At 42.1% G+C, this 22,902-nt stretch overlaps 1 long non-coding RNA gene across 5 annotated transcripts in view; it reads left to right on the top strand.

Moving 5' to 3' along the window:
* The window catches only part of LOC118407656, a 69,868-nt gene extending 49,327 nt beyond the window's left edge, over positions 1–20,541 (top strand). For 2 of the 5 annotated variants that reach the window (XR_004830169.1, XR_004830168.1), the window contains 2 exons: positions 642–735; positions 19,293–20,541. This is a non-coding gene — a long non-coding RNA (uncharacterized LOC118407656). Of the gene's footprint in view, positions 1–593; positions 736–854; positions 1,045–19,292 lie in introns of those variants that run through there. The other 3 variants (XR_004830173.1, XR_004830171.1, XR_004830172.1) reach the window with 3 other exon arrangements.
* The last annotated feature ends 2,361 nt before the right edge of the window (positions 20,542–22,902 follow it).

The following is a 22,902-nucleotide window of genomic DNA, read 5'->3' as shown; positions in this document are numbered from 1 at the left end:
GGACTACTTCACGTCACACAACAACCCTCCAACAACTGGAGCGATGCGTGTCATAGTCAAGGGATAGAAGTAGGTTCTGAATCCTACACGTATTTCAAACAAGCACATGTAGCATGAATATATCTGTTTCCTTTCCAGAGGCGTGCAAGTTATAAAGAGTGGTTCGCATTGTAATTTGATATCATGAATATTACCAGCTATCTCTCAGTAGCTTTTCAAAGTGTATATTGAGGTGCAGATACAGGAGAACTTATCACTCTCTATTTCTAACCATATATAGGATAGAGACAAGTTGACAATAGTAAGAAGATGACTATAACTTGTGAATAGTTTGAGTGCGATCAGGCAAGGGGAAATACAAATTACAAATGTTCTAACGGTGTACTTTAGATATGCCTGACAGATAGCGGGGATATGGGTGCTGTTGTTCGCAAAGCCGATATGACTCGGGTGGGACACGAATGATGAATTCATTTGCAGGAGGTGATAAGGATGATATTTTAATAAATCTGCTTATGGCCCGGCTCTGTTACGCTATCCTCGTTTATCCGTAAACAATGTGGCTTCCATAATCCTCCGTATCGCACACACAGGACCACAAGCAAGCCGGGCTAAATCTGTGGTCTTCATTTCCCAAACAGCTCCAGCAGTCTGAAGATTATACCGGGATGTGAAGCTGGGGCTCATGAAGGATTCCACATTTCAAATACTGGGCGTTGTCTTCAAGTTGTACATGTAAGTACGATATTTCACCAACATGACACATCCCTATATACCTAACTCCCAGGATCACTGCATCATAATTGAAGGGTACCGCTACACGCTTAGTGATATATTCTATTTGTATTCCACAGAAAGGGCGAGAGAAACAATGGGGTGGAGAACGGTAATAACAAAAAGAAAGGCTGGGGAGAATTCACGCACAATAGAAGCAATCTTCGTGGCACAATTCCGCATTCAGAGCATCATCTGGTGGGGATAGAAAGCCTCAGCTTTATTGATAACTAGTGCGGAGCTGTACATACAGCTGAGACTGTTCTAGTGAGAGAGTGTTGAGAGCGTTTATATCCCATGTGTTCATTTTGGCTCCAGTAGAAAGTACTTTGTTTCAGAGGAAGGCGTATCCAAAGAGTCACTTTTGGTAATATCATCAGAGTCGAGGGAAGAGGGACTCAGAATTACAAAAATAATAGTTGCAAAAAGCACAATGGATGTGCTTGTGAGAAATGTCAGTTTGGAAATACTTTTATGCATTTTTAATTACAGACTGTGGTTAGTTTGTTGTTATATGACTTGCATAGGTTTGCGGATTTGAAATGATCCGACTTGCTTTTTGCTCAATTGATTCATTTGTTGGTATATCAATTCCTATGATTCAGTGTATACAATTTGGAAGAACGGGAATTGTTTTCTTTCTTACACACGCACGTAAGATATAGGGCAGCTGCATGACAGGAAAACGTGCGCTGCCGTGAGTGTGTACATATCTTTCTTTGTTTTTCTCCCTCTCTCCATCTCTCCATCCCCCTTCCTCCACTCTATTTTTCCTCTCAATCTTTCTCTCCCTCTCCCTATCTCCCTCTCTGTATGGCGTGACCCCCTCATCCATCTTATGCATAGAAGGACTGGCATAATTCGGACATCGGTAGTTAATTTTCTCTACAAGGCTGCACGATAGAAGGATGCTAATATTCCGGCTGAAGCCACAAGTGCATGATGAAGTTCCGGGCTCACCAAGGCCGCGGAGTGACACATGATGAATGGGTGACCTGCCCAGAGGGCCGCTTTGCACCTGTTGAAGCGCACGCCTCATTGCGCCGTTTTCCTTCCCTGGCCAGATTAACACAGGCCACGCTAGGTAAAACACATCAAAGGAACCGCGCCGTCGACCCAGCTTAATAAACTTTCCCTGTCAATCACCGGACTTAATGTAGCACTCTACAGGAAGCATCATGGCTACATGGGGTGTACCGTTACCGCAGGTTTACATCTTCTGCTCCCGGAACACACACCTGTCCACTGTATGTAAAAGGTCGCGGTGACGACAAACGTCTATCCTAAGACTTATTTCACATCCTTTTCTTTAATATCCACTGTAACCTCTGTCCAGGGATATTTCCGAGTGCTATTCTTGCTCGGCGGTTGCGAGCCCAGGACGCCGTTCACGCTGGGAGAGGCGCGCGCGTGAGCCTGTAATTTGCGGTTTGTTATTAAACCAACACCCACGGTGATAATTGTGAGCGCCACCCGATAGGTCCTCACAAATCACGTTTGAATGATCGTCTGTTCCCCTTGAAGCGGTGGTATATTCAAAAGCCAACAAAAATGAAATCAAGTATGACGTCTTTGTGCGTATTCCGTTTATACATCGTCTTCTCTTGTAGCAGGGTCTACTTTTCTTCATTACATATCATATCTTACCTCGTTTTATTTGCAATGACAGTCTACTGTCATCAGTGTACGTAGGGAGGTATTGATAATATCTGTTGACCAAACAGCTAGGAATAGTACGATAAGAGGTACGCTATGGGTAGATATAGTGTAAATGGCTCCAGATGAAATAACATTTACCAGAAAAAAATAGCCGCATTGAAATAAAGTTTGCACCTCTCTATCTCAGATGTCCTTTTATTACTTTCACCAAGCAAAGAAACTGAAAACCCAGAAAAGAACAAAAGATATATATGTTTTTTATGAAACAAGTATTGCTAGGTACATTATAATACGTTTTGGGGGTCATTGATATGTAGATACTGGACGTTCGATTCATTTCAACCACCTGACATACTCCACCGGGGTTCCCAGTGATTAGCGCCTTTCCACGACTTTATCCCGACCACTCCCCATGCATCCAAGGTTGGCGCTGGGTTGGGGATAGCCTGAAATCCACCTTACCTACTCCAATTTGCTTCCAAACTCCCAACCCTGATCTGGGGAACGTTGAGAGACAATATGGTCAGTTCTGTGTGACAGGAGATTCACCTAGGTACCAGGTGGTGTGTGGAGTTTCGCCATGTTAAAAGTTTTTTCTCCGTTCCTTGTCTCTGTCCGCGCACCAAATCTGTGCAGACTTGCAGATGAGTTGGCGGGAGCTGTCCGCCCGGTCCAGGCTGAGGCGGTCCGGCCGTACGTTATGGATGCAGGAGCGGTGACGGCGTGAGGAGAGTGATGGGAGCAGATAAAATCCTGACGTCTCAGTCGGCCTGTATTTGTCTCGTTCATAGCCCGGTTGTAGTAGATACAGGACAGTGCTGAACAAGTGCCCCTGCCTGTGTAGGGTGTGCCTTCCCCATCGTTCACTTTACTAAATCAAGAGACTCGAAGCTACAAGCAGATTTAAATATATCTTTAGATGCGACATCTCTCACTTCGCAAAAATATGATACATAAAAATTTGTTTTATCACTAGAAAATATACTCAGATCCATAATTATCTCCAACTGCTAGTGCAGCAAGATGTTACAGTTCTACTTATATTAGCCTTTATTGTATAGTATGAAAAAATGCGCCCCTGCCACTAGAAAGGAGTCTAAACATTCACAGCTTGCGCTCTGTTCAAAGAGATATCTACAACTAAAAAAATCACAACTATAGCATGTCAGAGATATAAAAACTTGAAGTTCTGCTGCAGTGCAATAACAAGCCGCTAGAGAGAAACACTATCGAACGCAATTTTCGTTTTCCCGCCCCTTACCAACCTACCGATTATCATCAAGATCCATTTATAACTTCTCGAGTTATGTTTGCAACACGGACGTACATACGCACGCACGCACACACACACGAGCGCACACACACCGCGTCATGCAGTTGAGTTGTAGTCACTACAGATTACTACCACTGTAAGTTGCGGACTTGATTAGTTGAATGTTACTTCTATTGATGAAATTGGCCCATTGATAAAATTGATCCATTATTGTCCCGCAATCTTGTTCTTTGCGCTGATAGAAGGTCTGGCTGATACTGTAATGAAATAACGATAATCGGAAAAATACTAGGTTCATTATTTCATTTAACACAACTTCATTTCTTTCACTTCTCAAACAGTATGTTTAGTAGTTATTTTTTTCTCTACTCCTTTACCTTGATCAGTTAAGGTCCTTCAGGATTTTGCCCTCAGTCTCCTCCGAACGCATCGTGCATGACCTGACAAAATATAGAATTTATAGAGGACATGTGTTACAAAAATTGCCCGAGAGAAAAATGTTTTACGTATTAATCGCAGACCGGAATTTTTCTTTACAGTTGAAGGTATTCAAATTTTCGCTAATTGATCACCACTTTACGTGAAGATAAGGAAGGACGGAGCGCGGATGGCGTGGCTTGGCACCGGAACTGTGCCCGACGTTCTGTTTGGAGTTATTTTGATGATCCTGAAAACCTCGGCTCCAATTTAACGTCTTACGCATAGACGTAGACAATCAAAAACATGGTATCATATGTATAAAGGCAGAAATCTAGTTTTAATGAGAATTGCTTACGGAATGGCATTTCAAGGCCATCCTTTCCACCACGCGATCGCTATTCGACTTTACAGTGACCAACGTTGGTAGTCTTGTATGATTTCATATTTGGTGCAACTGCAACACTCCTTATCTATACATTTACTGAGCGATCGATCTGTCCAAACTTTGGTCACTCAGCGGTCACAACCTTCAAGGAAAAGTCGGTATAACCAAGAAGATAATAGGGCGTTGCTCTGCAGATCCCCTCCCGTATGTAAGTTTCTAGTAAAAGTGTATTTGGCAGCTCCACCTAATCACACCAGTCATTAACACGTTTATTACAGACGAGTCTTGGTCTCACGCTGATCCTTTCATATATCCTGTCCCGACATTTTTCAATGTACGAGTGCCTCGGGGGCAGGGAGCGTCAGGAAATTTTTAAATTGGAGCAAACAACAATTAAATTAGATATACAGCGTGCGGCTTTCCTTTACCCGATGCCGAGGGACCTTTGAAAATCCCTTATTCATACCGGGCTTAGCATGTTATGCTCCCGTACATGTGTTCATGTGTACTGGCGGCTAAAAGGCACATGGGCATTTGTTTTACTGTGAAGGTGAGGTATTATATACTTGTAGGGAAAACGCCAAACATATACAGCTGTGAAACGATGATGAGGACTGTCAGCTATAAAGATAGAGAAGAGGACTGTATACACTACACGGAGATGGACACAATATTTTTGGCTTATAGATATATTTCAACTAGAGGCTGCGAACGCTTAGTGATCTGACATTTGACTTGAAGAATAGCATGTATAGGAAACTAATCGTTTTACTTTTGCTTGTTTTGTCGTCTTATAAATGATATTTGTACATCGTGCATTATATTCTGATTACAAAATGAATCCAAATCCAACTTTGGCCGCTGTATGACCGCTCAGTCATTGCCCTCTGGTGAAAATGGTGTCTTACCAAGGGCAAAGAGACACTTATGTGGATTCTAAATCGTCATTATTGCACACCAAAATCCACCATAAACGTACCTGAGCACCGTCTATCGCTCGCTGCAGAAGAACTGCGTTGCATTCCTCTCATTCCACCAGCCCCATACGCACTTTTTACCTAACTAAATTATTATTAAAGAGTATCACATGTACAACTTGCTCTTGAAAGTTATCGAAGGAAATGATTTACCTCAATATAGATGTCGCCAAACCCACGTTTTGAAATTGGCGGGAATTTTACCTTTTGCGACGAGGGCACACGTATGGTGGGGGTTTGAGTGTGGCGGGAAGCGGGCGGTACAGTTTGGATAGCTCATATGTACGTTCGTTAGTTCGTTGGTTCATGAGTGTGTGAGTGGATGACTTAGTGATTGATGGCTTGAGTGAGTGATTGAGTGAGTGAGTGAGAAAGTGTGGATGAATGTTTGTGAGTGAGAGTGTAAGCGAGCAACTGAGTGAGCGTGAGTAAGCATGCAGGTTGGTAATGAGTGACTGAGAGAGTGGATGGGTAAGTGAGCGTGAGTTGAATCGTGAGAATATCAGAAATGTGATGTGATGTGATTAAAAAAAAGAGCCATGCTTTTCTTTCATACGGTCATTGCTAGTCTTAATCCTAAAATATACAGCATAAAAGTTACAAAAGAATCTTGCCCTCAATAAATATGTTGTCAGAATTGGAAATGTTTTCAAAAATCAGATCAATATTTCTATAAGCATAATCTAATCATGTCAATCACCGTTAAAGGTTATATCTACATATCTACAAATCATAACGATCCGTTTTGGGTTATTCTCTTTGAGACCTGAAACATAATAGGCCCCTGCAGTTAAAAAGCTGCTAGAGGCCCTAACCACTTCTCTTCAAGAACCCAAAGGCTCCCTTTTAAAAGATATCACCATAGCATAACACGAGATAGAGAAACCTGAAGTTCTGCTGCAGTACCACAGAAAGTCGCTAGTAAGTTCATAAATAAACTTATTTGTTTGCCAACACCCACAAACAAAATATATCAAGATTCGTCCACAACTTCTTGAGTTATCTTGTCTATAATGTCCCCAAACAAACCCAACCACACGAAAACGTAACCTTCTTGGCTAAGGTAATAAACTCACATTAAAATCGTACAACTGGTGTTTTGCAGTAAGCAGCGTCTTACACCCTACCTTCATTTTTACAAGTGATTGGTCATTGGAAATGGCAAAGATCGCAAAATAAAAGCCATTTTTTTCAGGTGGTTAAACCATTTTCGCAAAATCAGTTGTTGCGCCTGCGAAGAAGAGGCAACTTTGAAATCTCCTGGGATTGTAAGCTATCATGCGTGTATAACTTTGTCCCAGTTCTTCCTGCATGTCCCCGCCGAGACATCCATCTCCAGCGCGTCGATACCGGGCTCCGTACGGTGACAGAGGCGCTCCGTTCCCGCCGGCCACACCATAAATCACCGAGGAAAAAGCAATTTGCGAGCGGCCAGCTCGCCTCCTACCGATCGATCCGCCCAGAAAACTTCGCGTTGCGGATACTGAGGGGGGCCCGAACAGGTGAGCGAGGGAAGTGCTGAGTGGACGGAATCCAGGACCCAGTTTTACCAACAGTGTCTTAACGACCGGATCCTCCACAAAAGGTACAGGGTCATCAGTGACACTGACCCTGGCACGGTTTGCTACAGTACTAGAAGAAGCTAGTTAATTGCACAACGGATTACCGGTGTTAATTGCACGGGATCCCAAAATCCCAAACCAGTGCAATTCAATTGGATAACGTTGCATTGTTGCACCATCCGGATAATTGCACGGAATAGACTGGCAAATGGAGTGTGCAATTAAACGGCATCTATTGTATTAGGAAAAGTGTATGTGTGTGGAGAAACCAGCACGAATAGTGCTAGCAGATAACAATGGCCGTTTTGGATGGTCAATAGATGTCCGGGCTTCATTGTGGCCAGGCAGGGCACATTTCTTTCTTTTAAGCGAATGTAGTAACAGGTTTTAAGATTAAACTTCTTTTCAAAGCTTATCCTGCGTGTATCGACCAATAGAAAGCTATTTGCTGCGGTGTTAATGTAGTCAAATCGTTAGGACGCCATGCGCCAATATCGAACACAATAACTTTGACAATTTGGATGAAAAAATTAAACATTACATAATTGACTTCTCTGTCTAACATTGCTGGCTATAATCACTGTCGTACGCACAATCGTTCGAAGCACTTTCAGCCCCAAAAAATGATACAGCAATGATATTTCTTGTTCAAAAACTTAACTTGGGTGTTACCCAAGCGAATGCGTGGTCAAAAATGTAATCTGAAGTTCAGTAATAAAACCTGAAAATGGACGAGAAAAACTTTTGGCAAAGACCCACAGGTGTGCTGCCCCAATTTTCCCACCGCAGACACTCTGACGAATGATTCTGGCGATGTACTAAGCTCAATTGAACACATTATCAGAGAGATTGGAATGATAAATGTTCATGCGCACCCGTCTGTTCACAGACAATGAAATATTTATTGCCTTACAAAGAGTCACATGAATCCCGTTTCTGGCATTCTTTAAGTTAATTGTTGTTTATATCAATAAATGTGATAAATAGTTGATAACTTAATGCCTTGCAGCTTGATATGCATTTTGGGGTCTTGATATTGTTAAATTGTTAAGTATAAAACGTCGAAATTTTGAACTTAAAATTTTCATTGCTAGGACATAGGAGTTTTCTTTTACACAACCAGTTATCAACACCTGCTGACGTTTTTTTGTCTGACAGACATCGAGACGTCAGCAGGTGAGAATAACTGATTGTGTAAAAGAAACTCCTATTTTCTATGATCTACCTGATGAAATTAATATCAAAATTTGCATTACTGTTCATCCTGACTTGCAGCTTGTTGACTTTGCGAGGAAGGTTGTGTTTTCGGTGCCTCTTGCCGCTTATAGATATAGATGAAGAAAAATAAGAGAAACTTCTCCTCTCACCAACTTGTTATCTAGTCAAACGGTAAAGTTCTAGCAGTGACTTCCAAAACATTTCTCGCCTGATGAAAGAGAGGTTCATCTTCTTTGATGATCGGCTCTTCAGACATCTTCCCGTTAATAAGGTAATATCAAATAACACGCTCCGCATGACGCAGCCGCAACCTCATATTTCAAAAAGAGTCTTTCTCTAATTACTCAGAGAAGTATGAAAGTGAAGGAAACCCCGCAGTGTCTTAGAAACAAGACGCCTTCAGCTCTTCAAAACCGTCTCCTATGGTCTTTTTTGTAACACCTGATTCGGTTCCGCGTATTTTTTACAAGATATCCTTTGGTAGTTAAGTATCAATAAAGCCCAAAGTCGGCACTTCAGAAGAGCGCGGCATTGGTAATAAGTATATTAGCGGGAACACACCGACGCTTTGCTCCGGGCTACAAGTTGTCGTGGTGGCTTTATTTTTACCGTTAGACGGAGAACACGAGAAAAACTTTGAAGATGGACGTACGTTGCATTTCCCCGCACCCGTGAAAAGACAGTCTTTTGTGGAGGTACCTCAGTATTAACGTTATCAAGTTAGTCTTTCTTTACTTTTAGGCTGACCAGTGTTTTGAGCACAAGAGTCAATTTTACTCTTCAAAGTAGCTGAAAAGTAACGGAAAAGCCGATCGTTTCGGACATTTAGTTTATTGGACAGGTATGTCACAAATAAGGCCCCCACCCAGTAGATGGCTCTCACTGAAACCTAGTAATGTGTATAATCTTCAATTTCATACAGGTATATCATACAAAATGTAAAAGTGTCACTGAAAAGACAACAAAACACACAAAGCGTAAGCGTAAAAAAGATTGTTTTCTATCTATACAATTCGTTGAACGATCTGTTAAAATTTAGGTTGCAAAGAGAACATGGTGAAAAAGCCGTCCTAGTGGAAAGGTAGGTTGTGTTTCTGCCTAAAAATAAAAAGAAACTGTGGCAGGTTGAACTTTAATTTTGTAGTTCAGCCATTTTTATTGAAGTTGCAATCATTTGTGGTACGTTAAGCCTATCTTATGAACGTTATATAGCACTGAACCGTTAAATGTACACACATGAATGTATCCCATCTTGAGTCCCCTCCCAGCGGTTAGAATTCTGACCACGTCCGTGCGCGGCCTAGTTGAAAGAGTATCTTCCACCATGAAAAATGGCACAAGATCCACTCCACAAACTAATCAATGATAGATTATGACTTTGATATTCGGAGTTATCGGGCAGTAATATGAAAAATCTAATGCATGTGTCAGGAGATATATTAAATTGCCGCTTGGAAGTGCCGGTGCCGCAGAGCGCGGCAGTCGCCGGAAGCGCTGGCGGGTTCGGACTCAGCTCGGCCTCTTTCGTCCCTCGTCCCGCGTGGCACATTCACATAGAACCCCTCGGCTAACTCCTGTGTATTAGCATCAGGCTTCTCTTCTAACGTAGTCCATGCAGGAAGTGATGGGCTTTCATAATGAAAGGGTCGTATTACACGTCCCAATTAGTCCTATAGTGGACTGTGCAGCATTCACCATCATTAGTAAACCTGGTCTCGTGCATTAGGGCGGACAGGGGACGATAATAAACAAGAAGCGAGAAGAAGTCGAATGTCCTAGACTAGATTAGACGCATATCTGTATATATAGATGTGTATGATAGTTTCCATTGTCACTATGTATGATTCTTACCATGTGGCCTGCACTCGCCCAGTGGGGTAAAAATGTGCAATAAAGGTCTCCATTCAATAAAAGCATTCGACCGGTCGGTGGACTTCTAATACAGTTGGTTAGCAAAGTCGCTCTATCCACAGGTAACTATCGAACTAAAGAGATAATAGAAAGTGTGAATCAGTCGATGAACGGTGACTGCATTGGGGATGGATAAGATGGGGAGGGGGTCAAGATGAAGTTGCATTGGCAAAATTTGTGTTATCAAAACAACAAACCTACCAAATATCATCACTATAGGACAAAGTAATGATAAAACGTATACTTGTACATTAGTCATCAATGTCGATTAGATGAACATTTTTTGCCATTAAGACATCGTTTATTTTCAGCTTTTTTCAAGCCGACAAGATATGTATGCTGTTTGACTGATCGACTCAAGTATAATCCACAGGCTTACTTGTTTTGAGATTTAAGCCGGAAAACCACGTAATGATGAAATCCAACAATTTGACAAAACTACTAGCAGAATCTTTCCTAAAGTTTTGAGGGGAACACTTTTCTCAGCTATCATAGTGTCTGTTCTGGCCAGCCCTGGGACACAGGTGTAATGCTAGCGTTATCCACACCGTCCCTGTCCTGTGAATCCCACGTGCTGCTCCCACTCAACACCTGCACGTTCCAGACAGCCACCTCGTTAAAGGATGAAGCTACCGCTACTTCCCCGAGCTCGCCTTTTTGCTTCACAGTCCTCCTGAACTTCAAAAAGATCAGGGCAAGAGATTGAAGAAAGTTGCTTATCGCTTAGGGACAAAAATATCTGGCCCCTTTATGTTTGATGGCGTCTCCTGAATCACTCCCTTAGTAATTTGTGTCTCCGCCAAATCGTCCTCCGTTATTTTGCGGGAGATGCAGTAGCGGCCGACCTCTGACCCGGGATATAAATAAACCGCGCCAAGTGAAGAGTTGTCGGGTTTTGTGCGGACCCCTGTGATTGAGAGAGCATCAGAGCGGCCTCAATGGAGCAGTAATGACGCCGGTGTCACGTCTAAAACACAGGTTTAATGTCGGGAGTTGAAGTGCTCGCGGCGCAATTGGCACTTCAGATTGCGGGGAAGGTATTAAGATACATTTGAGGGATTCCAATGATAATCACCGCCGCCCAGAGGCAGCTTCCCCACTTTTGATCACTTCTTCAATAAAGTCCGAACCCGACAATCCCGGCAAGGCGCTTTCCTTTTCCTTGCAATCACCCAGGAATAAATATCTACATTTTTCTCGCAGACAGGGCTTATCAAAATCGGCCTACGCTGTCCATCATGCCCCGTCTCCAGCGTGAAAAATTAAACCCCTTGGAACTCGGGAGAGTTTTGGAAATCGGCTGCTCCCGATACATGGATGATTGATCTACATTTTCAGCCGAGGATTTTGCCTAGATCACGAAGAAAGTAGACTTTACTTGTCTCTAGGCATTAACGTCCATATAACGCCCTTTGGTATCTCCGGCCCATCAAAGCCGCCCGTTTCCATCAAATTCGGGTAATAATCCCTTTTTTGAACGAACTTTGTTCATTTATTGACATGTGAAACGAATATTTATTTCCCTCCACTCATTTGCCATAGATTACGGCACAACATGGCCCGCAGCTATATTGCCTTCACGGCCCAGTTCGATAACGCGAAAAGCCGCTTTGCGCAGAATGCACTTTTGCAAGCTTCACTGACTCCCGAATATTGGATCGTCTCTCATCTGTTCGAACTTAGATTGAAAACCGAATACTTTGGAAACAAACAGACTACAGATAACTTCGTCTATCTATTCTTAGTGAAAAAGAAAATTAGGAATTAGGTTTAGGTTTTTCTTTCCCTTTTTTGCCAGGAGCGTTTCTCTTTACTGGTGCCTTTTGGCTGCTGATATTCCATCTTCCCCTCCTCTGCTAACAGATCCGCTTCCAGGCCTGCGAGCCTTCCCTCTCGGGGAGAACGCCGCCGTCCGTTTCTATCGTTCCCCCTCATCAGCGGAAAAATCATCATCATATAACTCCCGGCTAATTACCAAGGAAACGGAAATATGTTAACGTTCACAGCTTTTCTCAGCAATAAAGAAAACAGGCGAGGGAACAGATGCTTTGTCGGGCGGGCGGTGAAGCGGGTTTGCGTGTGTGACGCAGCGCGCAGGGCTCGGCAGCCTTCTGATGATAGAAAGGCGCATCTTCGCCGGGATATGCACACAGAGGAACGGATCATATCGGCGGATTATTTCTTTTCATGCTTTTTTGTGAGTGATGGCTGTTTGCTGCAAATGGATTTTCACCGTGTTGAGGACTAGGTAAGGCACCACGTAATTCTGCACGTATCGTTAGATCCTTGCGCACCGCGGAAATCCTTCACATCATACGGGCAGGAACAACATATCTACAGCAATGGCTTTGAACGAAATATCCCTCATTACTTGTAATATAAGGATCACATATTTTCCTTTTCGATCAAACTAGCTCAAAAATCTCTTGACGGCAGAATTAGCTTTGGCACATTGCAGGTGAAATGTAATCAGTGACAGAAAAGATAGGCTTGTGTCCAAGAGCTGCCAAACCCAGCACACAACAATGGAAAGAGAATGTTCTTTGAAAAAAATCGAATTCGGTCGGTGGATTTTTAAAAATTCTTCTCCAGCTCGCTTTATTATGAGATAAAGACTATTTACTTGTCTTATCGACATGCCTCTCGCCTAGGACTAGGGTTCAAATTCTAGTATTGTGTACAAGCATCCCGCTTTGTAAGAACATATCCTTGCTTAGCTCCTTCAACAGAACGACAAATCCCTTGTCAGGTTAATTTCTGTATATATTCTGTCAGATTATGTCTAATATATGTACAGGGCGGTGCCGCATCATCAGGCGTCTGAACATGAGAGTATAAAACATGGTCAGCCATGATTGACAGATCGATAGGACAACAGCTCAAATAAACAGAAAGAATATAAACAAGACAATATGACGTCATCTTGGTTAGCTGATCAGAGAAAGGTGATACCTCTGTGGGTGCAAACTACATTATGGTCGAAACAAGTATTACTTTTGCTGCATTGTCTTTGATAATATGTACGATAAAATCTTCTTTTCCTTGTCTTGTTTGGTGATTTGCAGCTTTTAAAGCACAACGAGGGCTACATTTTATGCATAGACCCCCCCCCCCCAAAAAAGATCAGTTTACATCTACTTGGAGACTACGGACTGCATATATGAGTATATGAGACTGCCTTTGGGACTGTGCGTCTACGTTAACCTACCTACAATGTGATCAGACAGTGAAAACCCGTGTACCTTTGTGGTACAAATGGCCGTGGCACCTTGATATTGTTGTACAGATATCATTGATATTTCTCGGCGATCATTTCATTTTTTCAAGACGCCAGATTCCTTCTTGCAGGACATACATACACTGTTATTTCATGCATACATGATACGCAATTACGCTGCTGGCCCCAATTGCAAGATTTGAAAAAAATATTACACACAGGCAGTATATACTTTGCTGTATCAAAATGTATCTTTAACTCGTCCGATATGATCGAGAAGTTATCACAGATAATAACGCTATTTGATGCACAGCTGAAGTCTATAGTGAAGGACATGTAACATATTTATTTCCTCGCCTACTGGTATTGTACTGATTAAACTGAGAAGGTACAAAGGGAAAGACCGTGACAGGAAGGGCGTGGCTCAGATTAGTTCCAGAATTTTTTGTACCATTTTGTTTGTTTTGATTGGTAGCGATTATTTCAACAATTTTCGGACAATCAAATGTAGTAATCCGGACATTGCTGTTTCAAATTAACAAACTTTTGTCAACTTTCGTGTTTCCGGCCTCAAAATGTTGCAATATGATTACTTCAGGTGAATGATAACCCGAGTTTCTCTCAAACATGAAAGATGATTCGTCACACTTCCTACTTCAGAAAGTCAGCGAAGTGAATCACAAATCTGATGAAGGTCTAAGAAATCGGCCGAACATTCATCACGGTGTTTTGTCGTGTTGGAACAAAGCTCAAACTTTACAATTATGATTTATGATTGACAGCACGTTGAATATTGTTTTTCTAAACTTTTTCTAAACAAATGCGTACATGTGTGTACAGACAAAATCTGGAAAACGCGCCTTGATATATATGACAGTTGATAGTACAAAGCACAAATATACAACGAATCACTACTTATGACCGTGGATATTTTTAGAACCATATACTGTATGTGTTTCGTGAATGTTTTGAAAACACAGCGTCAAGAATAACTCCGGAAAAAGACGCTTTACTGACGAAATTAGCATACAACTTTTCTTAAACTTTATTACGTATTTGGAATTTTCTCAACCCTCCAAAGCCTTTTAATTATTTGTGTCAAAGGATTCTTCGTAACTTGCAATAAATTTTCACTTCTTTCTCTAAAAATGTTGTCACTGACGCTGTGACATTGGCTATGATATAATTTCTGCGATATCATAGCCCAGTCTAAATGTCTTACGAATTGATTTTTGTACGACCAAAGGTACGAGAATCACTGTCTTTATCAGTTGAAACATTAGCAACTTCAGTAAATGTTAGGTTCTGACAACATACAGCCCGTACTAGTTTAATCAATGTTTCGTGCTTATAGCCTGAGACGTTAAGTCAAAGTGTAATAGCTTTACCCGCCATAGCAAGGCCACTACATGACTACGGCCACCCTGTCTGTCACACTTTCAAGGTTTCAATGTTTTAGACCTATTCATCTTTCGCCTGTGTACACGTTTATGTGGGTCAATACGAGGATATAAAACTCTGCCCTAGATATATTAGGATTTTGTAACATATTGATATCTTGCCCTTTGCACATGAGTTCTACAAAGTTGCCTGTCTGATATTGACAACTTGCACATGTATTATCTAATATACCATGAAGAAAATACACTCATTCATTGCCCTGTGCAAACAGGACGAAGACTTGTAACGCCATAGCCTCGACGTTCTTTGGACTGCTGCTTCGATGTTGATATCAAATGTGGACAACTGTGTATCGTACGTTTAATTTTCTTGCTCAACCATGAATAAAATCAACCTTGATAATCCTGGCAAGTCACATGTCAGGATCCTGCTGTCTGCACGTGTTAGGTGTCAATCACACACAGGCAGGGACAGTACTATACAATACAGTAACTAGCGACGCGAACTAACCGGAAAAAAACGACAAAGAAATGTTGACAAAACAATAAAGTCAAAGTGGTAAACACTGAAACATAGATACAAGAATCTATCGCACTTCCACTAGACGAAGATTGCTGAGCGACCGTACAGCGACGAGAATCTTTATCATTTGTGTGGCTCTTTGTTCTATAATAAAAATAAGATCCAAGAATATTATTAATAGAGAACAACATAACACACAGAACATCCGACAAAATGTTTTTTTATCTATGAAACTAATTGAATAATCAATCAAATCTTGGGTCGCTCAGCGGTCGCAGCCTCTAGTTGAAAGAGGGTGTCAGGCCAGAGGTGGATGGTCTGTTGAGTGCTGACAGGTATTAGCGTGTGAAACAATCTTAAAACAGCAGAATAGACACGGAGGTAGCTACAATACCGACTAGCCCCTGTAGAGATACAAGTGACGAAAGAGGCTGACATATTCTGTGGTTGTTTGTAGACCAGGGTTTATCATAGGAGCTGCAGGTTGCTTGCCGGAGAGTCGTGTCGAGAACAGCAACAATTGTGAGGTGTGCATGCATCCAAACGACATGTGTTGCACAGGACCGCATGTGTTCTCGCCCAGTGTAATGGCCATGTAATAAGTGTGTCCGTATTTAATACCTGGGCAGCTTTTCACAGATCAGGGATGGCTCCCGGCGCCGTGCCACGGTCCCGTCCTCTGCCAGCTCCCCGGGCTGTGCCGGGAAATTGCTCTCTCTTTCATGGGGGGAAATCGGTCTTGACAAGTGTGCGAAAATGATGGAGAGGTGAGGAACGTGAGACGTGGTGGGCGAAGGTCGCTCGGCTGCCGGCGCGCCTGTGCGCGTGGGCCCCTCTCAATCACACAACCGCAGCGCCGAATCTGACAGCAAATCTGGCTAGACGAAATGGCAATGTAATACATGAATGTTATCCAACACAAATAACAAGTCAAGTCAATTATAATCAGTGTGAGTCTTTTATGCCTACGTTGGCAAAACAATGTCCAATTTCGAACTTGAAATGAGAAAATCGGACAAACAAACATTGCGAACGAAAGCGATGAATAGGAACAAAAAGAAAACAACGGACAGTATGATCCCTATTTTACAGAAATGTGTTAACTTGCAACGAGGATGCAATTTGTTTTCCAACTTTACTATTAGCTATAGTATAGTAACGTCAAAGTAGAATACAAATAGATTCTCTATTGTCTATGTCAGCCGAAATGAGAGTGGACATGTTATGGCTGAACTGTCTGGCACACCTGCTCCTGGTGTGGGTATAATCTACATTATCACTTTCAGGAAAGAATTAATTAGATTAAAAAAGGACAATAATGACCTAGGGCTTAACACAGGGGAAGGCCATGACCTTGATCTCGACACAAACAGTGATAATGACCTCGCCCCCGATTAGTGGGTCTCCATATATCTGGTACTGTTTTCGTAACATGGCACAATGTTTTGATTTAAGGTAAAACGCTGTTTGGATAGTTTCAGATATAAAACGGTTATCTTGACTCTGTGTACTGATCTGCATGTGTCAATTAAGTTTTCATACCACTAAGTTTCCCTGTTATATCAATTTAAAGATTTAGGGGACTGCTGCATCATACAGCGTGTTCGTTTCCGTTCGTTTACGACACGTTTTATATTTTGCCTTTATTTATTGATTTGTTTGTTTATTTGTGCAGTAGTTATGTTTTGGACTGAGTTTGTTTGCGATTGAAGTTACCGTGTATTTGTAATTTCAAATGAAATGATTAGTTTTAGTTTGCACAGTATTTTGTTAGTACCTTAAGTGTCCAAATCCGTTTGTGTATTTCAGTCGCACACTGATCTAGTACTAAGCCGTACAAAGCGGTTAGCATTACCCCTTTTCTAGCAGAGGAACGAGCGAGAATTTCCCAGATTGTTCAGAGTTAGGAGAGGAATGTCTATATTCATTTGAACTTTAGCTTGACTCTGTGTTCCAGCTGCACGGTTGGTTGGTGTGGGTTTCTTGTTGGAGACAGCATCAGGTGGCCTTGATTACTCTCCGACTCGCGGAAACTGTACTCTGGCAGGCTGGCAGACTTGGTCAATGACTCCTGTACGGAAGACATGGCGACGTGGCCAAAACTTGATACCTCCGCATTGATTGGAAATACATCAGCTTCACTCCATCACTAGCGTGCTCATCGGAACTGTCAGAAATAGTCAGCCCCTGTGCCTGACTCCCGTGTTAGGTCGCTCGCCGCGACCCGCACTTTGAAACCCAAAGAGGCCAGAAAACCTGGGGCGAAATGTTTCAGCTTCTCCGTATATCGCAGAGAAGCGAGAAAATGTCGGGGTAATTTGCAAGCCGTTCTGTCGACGCTGGCCTTGGCGGGGCTCGACTTAACGCTGATGAGTTTTGACGCATTTCCCTCAGCCGCCTTAACTGTAAACCCGGCTAATGCTGGGGAGGTCGTCCGGGGCGGTGGAGGGCGTGAGAGCTCCATTTGTGGGTGTTTTTCCTTGCAGACTCTGGGGGCGACAGCTCAGTTACCAAACGATTACTGCCAATTTCAGACTCAGCCTATGGCTGTTGCCTTATCAAAATTAAGGAGCATTTTCTGCGTTCTTCCCACCCGACCACTCTCCGGTGGTAAGTAGAGAGAGGTTCAAAGATTTCGGGCGGCATTGTCTTTGGGGTTGTCAAGGGCTTCCGCAAATTGAGTAAATGATGTTACTGTACAGTCAATCAAGTGTGCACCCAGTGCAAATTTGATTCCTTCTCGTCGTATCTGGCAGGTACTCTGATGTGAAGTGTGAAATACACCCTGTAGCAAGAAGGGATCGCTTTAACAAACACACATCAAGCCTCCGAGGATCATCAAAGCAATTTTATCCCATCGCGGTTTTAAAGTCTTGGCTATCAAAGGCAGGCTAGAAGGAACCCTGAGCTCAGATAAAACGCCGCATACTTCCCTAAACCCCACACAGATACCATTAATCATTCAAATCCCGGATTTAGCATTAATCGATAAGACACAAGCAATGATACATTTTTCTTCGCTTTTCTTTAACCTACAAAGTTTTTGTCTGAAAAAAAACAAACTTACGGAATAACATGCGATTAAGCATCAGTGTTATGTTTGTCAAAACAGTATATTTCTTATATTGCTCTTTTATTTGGTAATATGATCAACTCGTATATAACAAATGATAGCTGTTGTAATGACAGGTATATACACGGATCCACGTGAGAGTGATTTTCTGGTGGTGCGCATTAGTGCTATTATGACTGTGTGGGCGGAGAGTTTACACGACCCTCCTGCTACCGGGGCACAGCGGGGTCAGCGCGCTCGGGAGGAAGTTGATCCCCGCCCGTACGGGATACCCTCCGCGGGCCGCTGATATTTCCGCAGGGACAGCTTGAATAGACTAAACTGGCTTGGTCTCACGTTTCGTTAAATTGCTGCGGATTTATACTATATAACAGTTAATAAACGAAAGGATTTAAAACTTCATTTGCTGAGATAGACAACCCGCTTCTGACTACCTTTATCGACACACTGAGACACACGAAAGCGCACAAACACACGTAACATACTTCTTCAATGAAAATACTTCTTCAATGGAAATCATCCCTTGCCTGTCAAAGGATAAAAGCTCCTCATCGCCCTCAAATATTCTCATTATCCCATCATATCGGATACTGTGATAACCACTTAACAAATTGTCACTCCGGAGTTTGTCGTTACGTTGTGTAATATCAATACCCTAATATTCTAAATTGTGATAACTAACGTGATATGGAGAGTGTGTATCATTCTTGTAATTAGGATTTTCCCTCCTCAAAATATAAATCCTTCAGTGATCAAGACTATATTTCAATTAAGAAACTTCGTACAAAATGTCTGACTTTTTCATGTGATGGCATCTAAGTTCTCATACTTTTAAATTGAATAGCAAGGTGAAACTTCTGGTTCTTGTGCTTACATATGTTTTTTTTCCCTTTCAGGCAGGAAAACCATTCGTTTTTCATGATGGCGTCTCTGAGAGTGAAAGAGAGGAACGCAATACACCGTGCACCATGTTGGTATAGAGTATGTCGTACGTTGTTCAGTGACTTTTATTGTATCCGTGACGAACGAACTCTTGCGACTGTAACACGGGGTTGTAACTACTGGGAATAACTGCACAGATGGTCGCTCAACAAACTGCTAGATTATACAGGTAAACAGGCTTGCCCCTTTGCGGGTACTTTTGTTCAGACACGTTTGACATATTGCTGGTACTGCGCAGGGCGTTCTGCAGGCGATGTGCCTCCGGGCATCTGTGCAAGATGCTGCTCAGGTGCAGCTAAGACCCACTGGCGCCACCGCGCACATGTACGTTACACAGGATGTTAGTGTTGTGACTTGTGTAGTTAGGAAACGGTGTGTTGGCTGTTTCCGTGCTGGCGAGTATTTCGTTACTCCAGTCTGCTTCATCTACCCGTAGAATCCCAGTATACGTTTCAGTTTCAGACACTACTATGTCATTGAACACGACTGGACAACGATTCCGACTACAGTCGAATTCACAACCTCTTGATATGTCACTAAATTTGTGTTTAATATATAAAAAAGCAGTGCAGTTGTACGTTTGGAATTGATAATTGAAGGTTGTGATTACAGCTACAGTCAACCTACAAACAAAACAGCGAACGTTATTGACAATCAGATACGTGTATACACACGCGAAAAAAAAAGAAATTACAGAAACAACAAAAGCGTAATAATGTGAAAACACACTGGGTATTGACAATACATAGCACGAAAAAGTGTATACGAAAAGTGCGTAGTATATACGTGCCTAAGAAAAAGTACAATTTTATTCCGTGCTCAGTAACCGTCCAGCTATCCCGTATCTCCCTCCCCCCTCTCGGCCATCCGTATTTATTGATATGCGCGCTGCCGGAGGCTGGCATCTCCATAATCGCGCACGTAGGACATTATGAAGGTTTGTGGTCCGGCCATCATTTCATGACGATGGTAATCAAGATAAGCCCACTGCAGTTCTTTATTAGTCCCAATTCTCTGTCCTGGCAGACGGGGATAGATGGATCATAAAGGTACAGGTCCATTGCAAGTCATGTATGCAATACTACAGGTCAACCGCTTTGAAGTATTTCTCAAAGGCACACAGTATGCATACAGCATGCGGAGAGAGAACCATTAAAGGATAGAGACTCTTTGTTCATGATACTTGGTTTAAAATGTGTACAAGTCTGATTTTAATTACTGTACCCGGACACCTGCTTGTCACGAATAGTTGCACACCTGTTGATATCAGGTGAGGTAATTGATACCAGCGTCCATATCAGTTTCTTGATTAACAATAAGAATCAAACTTTTCCATCAATTATGAACAGAATCTATATTACGCACAACCTCTATGGTCTTTAATATATATAAAGTGATAATAGATAAACAACAGGAAATAAAGTATGTCCGTGTTAACCGTATTCGTTATTCTATGTTGAACCATTGTTGTTACACATCTTACAATATCCATTCATTTCAGATGCCGAGTCCATGCATCTACCAGCGGTTTGGAACTCGTCAGGAAAAGGCATGTGTTTGTGACTGCTGACAGTGTTTCTCCACGACGTGAAAAGAGAAGCATATTTGTTAATGATAGATCGAATGTAAATTAAAGTAAACTTCCAGTCATTAAATGGATATAAATAATGTTCAATCAATTGGCTCAGTATCAGAATTTTTTTAGACCTCCATTCTACTCGTTGTAATCGACAGAGCCCAAAGACAAGCAAGGGTTATCCATGCTAATACCATCCTAATGCACGTTAAAGTTACTAGGACGAGAAGCTTTACAGGTGTTGGTTCCTTGCCCTTTGGATAAAATTGTAACAAGACCTTGCAAATGCTGTGGTCCCACAGAGAGCATAAAAGGTGTGTATGTTTTTGTGTGAAAGAAGGGTAGTGGAAAGTGAGGGGGGAAAACAGAATTAGAGAGGCGGAGTGGTGCGAGAGCTGTATAGAGAGAAATAGGAAGAGAAAGGAAAAGAGAGTGTGTGTTTGTGAGAAAGAACCTCTTTCAACGATAGAGAGGTGCTGACACGGAGAAAGGTCCTCCTTCGGGCATTCAGTTGCATGTTTGACGATAATGTTACATAACGTTACATCTTTTACTTACTTAATTCAATTTTGTAGACTTTGTCTCCATGTAACATCGTCAAAGTAATGTTTGACAAGGTTCGTCACAATGACAAGCGGTTGACGAGAGGAGGGGGTACATACGCGTGCACTGTCGTCATTGTTCATATAGGAAAAAACAAACGTACATAACGCGCCCACGAATATATTCATATAACTGGTCTCAAACAGTGTGGAGCCAATTCCACTTTATTGCAAGGAAACTGTTGTAAGTAGTAAGAAGACAATTTGTCTACACAATTCAGATTGAATCTTTGTGCTTCTATCAATATTGCTAGGTATTCTTCTTACGATTGGCCCTATTAAGTGTTATTAAAACATCTGGAAGATACTGCATGGAAGATGAATGGAAACATTCAATGTAGTGATTATTCATGTCTTTGATAAAAGAGACCGACTTCTTTCGTCTAAAATACTTCAGGCATTCTTGACTCTTACAATTCGCAAATGATTCAACCTGGTCAGATTTGCCCCCGGACAATGTCAACATCAACGTCAACAATATCGCGTTTCCAATTTCCAAGCTAAAACCCTCTTTTATCATAACGCCCACTTAAGATATTCTATATTCACTTTTGCCTGAACTTATTCTTTACACTTTCTTAACATAGTGCTAAGGGATTCATATGTGCATCATTGAAGAGGAGTATATTTATTTCTTAATAATAAGGAGCAGGCGTATCGCCGGAGGACCTTTCTGCGATGACCGGGCATACCGATGTCCGAGCCCGATGACTGATGGCAGCAGGTGGCCGTCCTTGTCACGTCAGGTCGGTCCGCGCGCAGTGCAGGGGCAGCCCGCCACTTTGTTCTCTCCGACCGGGTATGCACATGAGTCCCTTCTGGGGAAACTGGATCGACAAAAACCTCGATAGTTTATGAGATCTGTCTTCGGGTGGGAAAGATACTCGGGTGGGACAGGTGGTTTGTTACGCAACAGCAGGCATTTTCCTCCCGAGCAGGACTCATAAATTGAGATAGACGTAATCTTATGGACGTAATCAAAACGTTAACGACTAATCGGGGATTTAAGGTTTGCACGCAACTTTTGCTTCTTAGGATGTAGGAGTGGCACCACGAAACAAAAAGTGGTCATAAGTCGATTATGTTCGAAATAGAACTTGATTAGATACTAAATAAATGTTAAAGTTGTTTAATGAAGAAAAAAAATCCCCCCACTTTGAGAAAGTCGCTTGGGCTGCGTCCACTCACTGGTAAATCAAGAAGTTGAGTGTCAATTTTCATAAGTCTAGATTGCTTTGAACTTGTTCGCTTCATGAAATTGTTTATGTCTGACGAAAATGCAAAAAAAAAAAGATATAATGATTGTGGCCTTAACTTGTTTTAGTAAAAAAGAAAGATGCTAAGTGGCATTTCATTTCCATAGAGGGACTATGATGTATCTATGGGGGCG

The sequence above is a fragment of the Branchiostoma floridae genome, chromosome 2 (assembly GCF_000003815.2).
Source record: "Branchiostoma floridae strain S238N-H82 chromosome 2, Bfl_VNyyK, whole genome shotgun sequence".
NCBI classification, from domain to species: Eukaryota; Metazoa; Chordata; class Leptocardii; order Amphioxiformes; family Branchiostomatidae; genus Branchiostoma; species Branchiostoma floridae.
This window is presented reverse-complemented; position numbering and strand designations above follow the sequence as displayed.